Source organism: Ailuropoda melanoleuca, chromosome 12, assembly GCF_002007445.2.
Source record: "Ailuropoda melanoleuca isolate Jingjing chromosome 12, ASM200744v2, whole genome shotgun sequence".
NCBI lineage: Eukaryota > Metazoa > Chordata > Mammalia > Carnivora > Ursidae > Ailuropoda > Ailuropoda melanoleuca.
This window is the reverse complement of record NC_048229.1, coordinates 12,779,085-12,787,159: the sequence shown is the minus strand read 5'-3', so window position 1 is coordinate 12,787,159 and position 8,075 is coordinate 12,779,085.

Sequence of the window (8,075 nt, the reverse complement as noted above, 5' to 3'; positions counted from 1 at the left end):
CCCTTGGACCTGCCAGCTAGCCAGGTGGTTCAAAGCAGATCGAGTCAGTGTTCTTCCCTAGAACGTGGCTGAGCCATGCAGGTGGACTGCCTCAGCTCAGCCACACCTGCAGCGATGTCTACTGAGCATGTGTGACGAGCCAGGCACTGTGTTATGATGCCGGCTGGAGGCTTGTCTGATGTGGTCCTTGCTCTCAAGGAGCTTGTAGTTTAGAGGACATGTACTTAATGACAACTGCGACAAGTATGTTGATGGAAGAGTTCAGGACACAAGGAAAGCATTTGATGGGAAGACCTGGCCAGTGCTGCTGGGAGGTTGAGAGGGCTAGGGTGCGGTTATTCATGCCTTGGTGGGCCTTTTTCTCATTTAAAAAAAAAATTACCTTTTACAACTGCATTAGTATAAATCCAGGCTAGATTCATCATTGTATAGTCGTTATTATAGTCACTTTGTTCTTCTGATTTTTAAAGAAATTAAGCATTTTTTGTCATGGCGCCTAAAGGTATCGTGGACCCAACACACAGTACCTGCTGTGTGTAATGGAGAAATTGGTCCTGGAAAAGGCATCCCTGAGGAGGAGACAGCTGAGTTGAGATTGGAAAAACAAACAGGAGTTAGTTCAGTTGAACTGTGAAATGAGGTCTAGACAATGGACATAGCATATGCAAAGGCCCTGTGGTAGAAGGAATTAACACTTAAAAGAGCATCAGTGAGGTGTAGTTCAGAGAACAAGGAGAAGCATGGATAAAGTGAAGCTAGAGAGAAGGTAGGATCATATGGGTCATGAAGAATCATAACCTTTGCCCCAGAGCGGTGGAAAATCATTGATAGGTTTCAAGCAGGGGGTGTTGAATGACTCCTGAAGATATCAGTAGGAACAGAGTGGCATTCTATAGGGCTGGATTTCCAAAGCCACCTGGAAGAAGCCTCCCAAAGCTTGCAAATCAAAGGACACACTCTCCAGCCAGCCTGCTGTCCCCAACCCCTGCGTGAATGCAAATAATAGTCACCCAGCCTAGAATGCTCAAAGGGAACATTTGGCCTTGGTCTGCAACCCCAAGACCCACAGATGCTGGGAAGAAACTAATGAAACATCAACCTTGAATTTCACCCCTGACTCCACCCTCTTTCCTCTACAAGCGTACGTACCTCCGAGCTGCACTCATGGTTCACATCATTGTTGGCTGCTGTTTAATTTGAGGGGTGAGGAAGTGATGCGGAGGGGGCAGAAGGCTATTTTAGGGAGCCTCAGTTCCTAAAGCATGCTGAAGAATTCATTCATCCTTCCAAATGCCTGCAGTCACACCTGACTCCTGGGGCAGATTCTTTCCTTTTGGCACAGCGGAACTTGGCAGCGGCTACGGCATCTTCTAATTTGTTGTCCTGTTTGGCTTGTTTAACTCCACCCCACCCTTGTTCCTGTTTTGTTCGATTTCCTTCCTCTCGTATGCTGGGATTATTCCGCTTACTGTGGGAGAAAGAAAGGTGCGTCTTTTCAATCTGTCACCCAGTAGTTGGGTCCCCAAGGTAGCACATGTTGTGACAACGGGCATAGGAGGAGGCGGCCAGTCTTTTCTGTCCCTTTCTGCACTCTGTACACCTGGGTCTGGGTGCCATTTTCATTTTCTGACAAAATCCATTAGCCTTGTTGGGAGATAGTTGATAATTAGTGGATCAACTAGATATAAACTCCTGCAGGCTCTGGACCATGTCTTGTGTTTATTTGTTCTGTATCCCTGCAGCACCCCGAATAAAATCATGTATGGGTTGATTGGACAAATCCAGTATTTCACAGATGAAATATTTCTTGGTCCCATCCTCCCTCTGCTGCCCCAGGCTCTCATCATCTGTTTCTTGGGCCTTTGTAATAATTTCTCGTTTCACCTTCCCACCCATTTCCTAGACTTTTCAAAACATTTGAGCCCATGACTTTCACTTTTTTGACTTAAGTCAGTTTAGTGGGGCTTCTGACATTCAGATTTTCCTGGCCCGTGGGAGGTTGAAGGCACAGCCCATTCTCACCCATCTTCATATCACTGGTGTCTTTAATAAGGCCTGGCTTTTCATATATTTAACAGTGTGTGTTGAATGAATGAATGAGTGAATGAGTGAAAAGGGAGAACCTCCATAACCGTGCCAGCCTCCAGCTCTCTCTAATCCCCTCCAGGGTGAATTCACGCAAAATTCTTCTAGCTCGTCATTTACCTGCAGTTACTGCAAAATCTTCCTCAAAGGAGGGATCTAGGAGAGTTGTTAACATTAAATGAACCTGAGGAATGCTGCATACTCTTTCCATGTTTTGAGAGTGACCGTGTACTTTGGCATTTAAAAGACATCCCGTGTTTAGAAACCTCTTTAGTTCTCTTTAATATGAAATTTCCCAAACTCATTTGACCATGGAACCCATGTTTCTCAGGGGATCTTCCAGAACTAGTCTTCCAGGCCTTGCAAGATTAATATGTATGCCTTGTATCCTTATTTATAAAATATAATAGCACAATGCACGGTGCCTCAGTAGAATTCTCCTAGCCCCTGAAGGTCTGTGTAGATCCCCTCTAAGAGCAAATGGTCAGTTCACAAAAACATGCATCAGTAGTGCAGACATGCACAGAAGTGGATATCTCTTTGAAGTCCTGATTTCAGTTTCCTTGGATATATACCCAGAAGTAGGATTGCTGGATCTTACGGTAGTTCTATTTTTAATTTTGTGATGAATCCTCACACTGGCTTTTCATTTTCAAAATGGCTGCACCATTTTACGTTCCCACCAACAGTGTGGGAGTGTTCGACCTTCTCTGCATTCTTGCCAACACCTATTCTTTTCTGTTCTTACAATAGCTGCCATCCTAATGGGTGTGAGATGACACCTCATTGTAGTTTTGATTTGCGTTTCTCTTACGATTAGTGCTGTTGAGCGTCTTTTGATATGCTTATTGTCCACCTCTGTGTCTTCTTTGGAGAATTGTCTATTCAAGTCTTTTGCCCATTTTGAAATCTGGTTTTTTTTTTGGTTATTTTGTTGTTGAGTTGTAGGAATTCCTTGTATATTCTGGATATTAACCCCTTATCAGATACATGATTTGCAAATCTTTTCTCTCATTCTGTAGGTTGGCTTTTCACTTTCTCGGTTGTTTCCTTTGATACACGGAAGTTTTTAAGTTTGACGTAGTCCCGTTTGCCTGTTTTTGCTTTTTTGCTTGTGCTTTTGGTGTCATATCTATGAAATCACTGCCAAATCCAATGTCTGGAAGCTGTTCCCTTTTCTTCTAGGAGTTTTATAGGTTTGGGGCTTGCATTTAAGACTTTAATCCATGTTAAGTTAATTTTTGTATATGGTGTGAGGTAAAGGTTCAACTTTGTTCTTTTGCATGTAGCTGTCCAGTTTCTCCAGCACCATTTGTTGAAGAGACTGTCCTTTCCCCATTGTGTAGGTAATTACTGATTTTTATACCAAAGCTGAAATGCACAAGGATAGCAGTGGTAGTAGTGAAAGACGGGGTCTATCAGCATTATCTGGGCCCTAGGGACATCTTTCAACTAACTCTCCTCCCCAGACCTGGTTTGTCTGGGAGTAGGAAACTTGGGGACTGGCCAGGTGAATGTTGGAAAAGCTCGTAGGTGATCCAATATGCATCCTCTTATTCTGGTTAAAAACCTAGAACCAGTGGAGAAAAGAAATAATCAAACTGGTTAGAATGGTCACTCTGCAATGTAGAGTCATCTTGCCCACAGGTGTCCTCTTTCTAAATGTTGGACTCTGTTCTTTTTTTTTTTTTTTTAAGATTTTATTTATTTATTCGACAGAGATAGAGACAGCCAGAGAGAGAGGGAACACAAGCAGGGGGAGTGGGAGAGGAAGAAGCAGGCTCATAGCGGAAGAGCCTGATGTGGGGCTCGATCCCACAACGCCAGGATCATGCCCTGAGCCGAAGGCAGACGCTTAACCGCTGTGCCACCCAGGCGCCCCTGGACTCTGTTCTTTACTGGGTTTTCTCAAAGCAGGGCACACCTGTGAGCCATCAGAGGTTTGCAGATCCAGCTGCCCAGGTCCTGATGAGGAGGTGTCGGCTGCCCCATACCTGGATAGGTGGGGAAGCATCCCGAACATCTGCCTACAGTCTGCACACCCATTTGAATGGCCATCTCGGGGAGAGGGGAGGATGAGCAGCTGGAGGGAGGTGGGGAAGGAAGGACAGACAGCTCCTCTGCGTGGAAGGCAGCAAGCACAGATGTTTGCAGCAGCAGATGGCAGACTGCCGCAGAGCCATCCACAGTACCCTCGGCCAGCAAGGGGAAAGGAGAGGGAGAGGGAGGCTGGCCAGGCTCCTCTGCTCTGAGCTCCACAGTCTTGAACAGCAGCGGCCGCCTCTGTGTACGTGGTGTGCACATCTGCTCCTCCCCTCCCAAGTATTGATCCAACAGCAAGAGTATATAGGCCTTGTGGAGAGCCAGGTCTAGCTGCAGGCTTATGAGTGCTCTTAAACAATTGTTGCCTCGGGGTTCTGCTGCGGAGTTTCTGAATACCCACTCAACCTGCGCCTGCCAGGCTTTCACACGGACACTAAGTGGAGGAGGAAGCAGCCCGGGGCATCCAGCATTTCCTCTTGGAAAAGGCTGCTGCACAGGCCGCTTAGCCCTTCAGAACCACAAACCAAGGCCCCTTCAGATCAGGTGGAGGAAGAAGGAGGCCCAGAGATGGACCTGAGCTGCCTGGGTGTAGCGGAGGTCCTTTCCCTTACTGTCAGTGAAGGCGTTGCTCCCCGGGGCGGAAGGTGAGCGGGGGGAGCAGGGGGTGGCAGACACCACTACCACCCTCGTGTGCTCACAGCAGAGCATCTCTTTCCCCATGAGCTCTGCCGTACTTCAGGATCCTCCTCAACCCGGCTTTTCGGGAGGCTACCACCAGCTGGCTGGTGTGGGCCCTGGAGAGGGAGAGGGGGAGCTGCCTTGCAGAGTACCAGTCCTGGCGCTGCCTCAGTCGTCTCTGTGTCTCTGGAGGAGTCCCCCTGCCCTTGGGATCTTAGTTGTCCCAGCTGGAAGAAACAGAAAAGCCACTGCACCCTGGGCTGAACCTTGAAGAGGTGGTTTGAGAAGCCACAGGGGTACACAGGGGCTGGAACGCAAGTCCAATGTTCACTGCTCCTGAATTCTTTCCCAGCCTTAGTGTGGAACCTGGAAAATGTGGGGAGTCATCTACACTACGTTGCAAGGGAAGGTGCAGGGTGGGTGGGTGGGCTGGTGGCCAGTGTCACGAGTGACCAGGGAATCACAGTATTGACAATAAAAGCCAATCCCTGATCTGAGCACTCTACAGTGTAAGTCCTTCAGCCCTCCCCACCACCCCATGACGTAACTACTAGAATCCTTCCTCTTGGACACAAGATGAAGCAGCCTCAGCCAGGCTGAGTAACTGGTCCACACAGCTGCTGCTACTACTACTATTACTGGTGCTGCTGCTGCTGCTACAAGACTGGGATCAGAGCCCAGCACCCTGGGTTCAAAGTCCATGCCTCTAACCACTAAGTCTTGCTACAAGCCAAACAGGAAAACAAACCCATTTTTTATTCACCGGACTGACAAAAAGTGGGTTTGATACTGTTGAGCCCTGATGAGGCTGCACCTAATTACCTCCGGGAAGGACTGAGGGGCCAGGATTGAGCCAGAAGTTGGGGGCATTGTCCTCTTGTCCATGTTTGTTTTGTAGTGCAGAATACAGTTCCATGGTGCTGGGGCTCATAACTCATTAAAGAGAGGAGAGTGAAGAGGGTCAGGGAAGAGAACCAAATATAAAGACAGACGGAAGGTCCTCAGAAGCCAGAACCACCTTGAACATGACCGGGCTGCCAAAACCCAGCCGGCTTCAGGCCTTTGGGGAGCTTATTCTTTTTTCCAGCACGCAGGACTCGCATGTTCCAGGCGCTGTGTCAGGCTCTTTGCTCTTTCCACGCAAGCCCAGGGTGTGCCCTAATGTTCCGTCCCCACCACCGTCTCCAGTCTGGGTGCCCCTGTGGCACTGAGGTCACGGCCGCAGCCAGGGAGGAGCCGGTTCACCCCTCAGCTCTGATCTGTGATGGGCTGTTCCCCCAGAGCAGCTGCTACAACAACATTTACTTTGTACAGCGGCCAAGGGAGAGGGAGAGAGGGAGAGCAAGAGCGAGTGAGCGCGAGCCTACCCCATTCCAAACCGTTTCTGACAAAATCTGGCACTCCTGGTTCTAATCAAAATGCTGAACTTTGGAACAAATTAACATTCCACAGCCCTCGCAGGGAAGGAGAAATTCAGCCGAGACACACTTCAGTTCACAACCACAACAAAAATAGCTTCTCCCGGGGAAGACACACTCTGCTAACAAGGTCACTTTTGTTTTGCTTCCCCTGCCATCTGGCTGAGTGGCACCAGGGGCTGGATTTGGTACTGGCTCATTCTGCCGAGAGTGGCTGGGAGCCGGGTGGTACTGCAGACGGCTTCTCAGCCTCCTGGCAAAGGGTGCCAGCACAAAGTTACCTTCAGACGTCCCCCAGCAAGTACGCAGGCAGATGGAGCCCCGGTTTCACCCAGCCCGACTCTGCTCTGAGCTCCGAGTGTGCAGAAGGTGTGACACCAGCAGACAGCAACAAGCAGGTGGGAATCAGAGGAGAGCGAAAAACACGACAGGATGGGAAAGCTATCTTCGTCTCGAAAAACATTCCAGAACCCGATGTAATGCTCGCTCCGGAGAGTTGGAAGTCTCAGTTCCAGAAGGCGAACAAAGAAGCATGATTTTGGGGTTTTTTTCTTTCTTTCTTTCTTTTCTTTTTTTTTCCTCTTTCCTTGTACTTCCAAGACTCCACCTCCTTCAGTTCTTGATCGGGGATGTTCCGTAACCTTCCTTGACTCAGTTTCCTCATGTGTAGGGTAGAAATCCCCTGCATAGACCCCTGGCAGTGGTTAGGAGTGTGGGAAGAGGAGGTGGCGGTAATCGCCTGGGGGTACGTGGCTGGCTGGGGCTCTCAGAGAACTGGGGTACACTCAGACCTTTGTGGCTCAGGAGGGTGCTCATGGAGTGGGTCGAGTAAGACCCCTTAACAGCGCTCTGCAGGACTTCTGCACCACATACATGTTCTGCCCACAGTTACTCTGTAAGGCCTCGACCTGGCTCCTGAGCACAGCGTTTGAATGATAAAGACGCTGCTGCTTCTACTCTCCCAGTGACATCTGACAAAAGATTAAAAGGTTGGGAAGAGCCCTGAAGCCATTCGCAAGCGTTCATTGGTATTAGGAGTGAGCCCCCCTCGGCTGCTGGTACACAAGGGGTTTGCCACCCCCCCACCCCTCAGTTGCATGGGCAAGCCTTTGCACTGGCCCCAGCAGGGAATATCAGGGGCGGGCCACTGCTCCGCTCTGGCCCAGGACCTGTCTTTCTGCTTCCTTCTGTTAGCCTGTTTCTGCCCACCTGCCTTGGTGGCCCCCCAGATTTCAGGGGAACTTTGTTTACTCAGAGGTCCCCCAGAAACCACCTGCTCTTTCACGTCTATGGAACACATACTTACTGAGTATTAATTGTATGCCAGGCAGTGTGCTCGGCTCTTGGGATGAAGCAAAGAAGGAAGGAGATGAAGCTTTTGCCCACAGAGGGCTTTCAGCCTAGTGGGGAGCTAGACATTTAACTCAAACAACGGGATGGGGTGGGATTGGGCCAGAGATTGACTTTCTAGGTCAAGAAATACAGGTCACTGGAACATCGTGGAACAGGAAAGAACTCTGGTGCCTCCAGAATTTTCTACCTCAAATACACGTACCAATATCTTGTCTTGAAGCGAAGTTTAAAATAACAGTTTACATGACTTTGAGGAAATGAGAGTGTTCTAAATCAAAGACTGCATGAGGGAGTTGATGGAGATTGGGGCCAGTGGCCAAAGCCTCTTAAAGGCCCTTCTGGACCCCTGCCCCTGAGAGGACTTGGATCCCACCACAAAGGAAAGGTAGGGACCTCGTGCACTTGGAGGTCACGGGCCAGGGGAGAGCAAGCAGCATGCCATGAGAGGGGGCAGGGGAGGCCCAGTCTGGAAGACAGAATTTCTGAAGCAGGACTTGT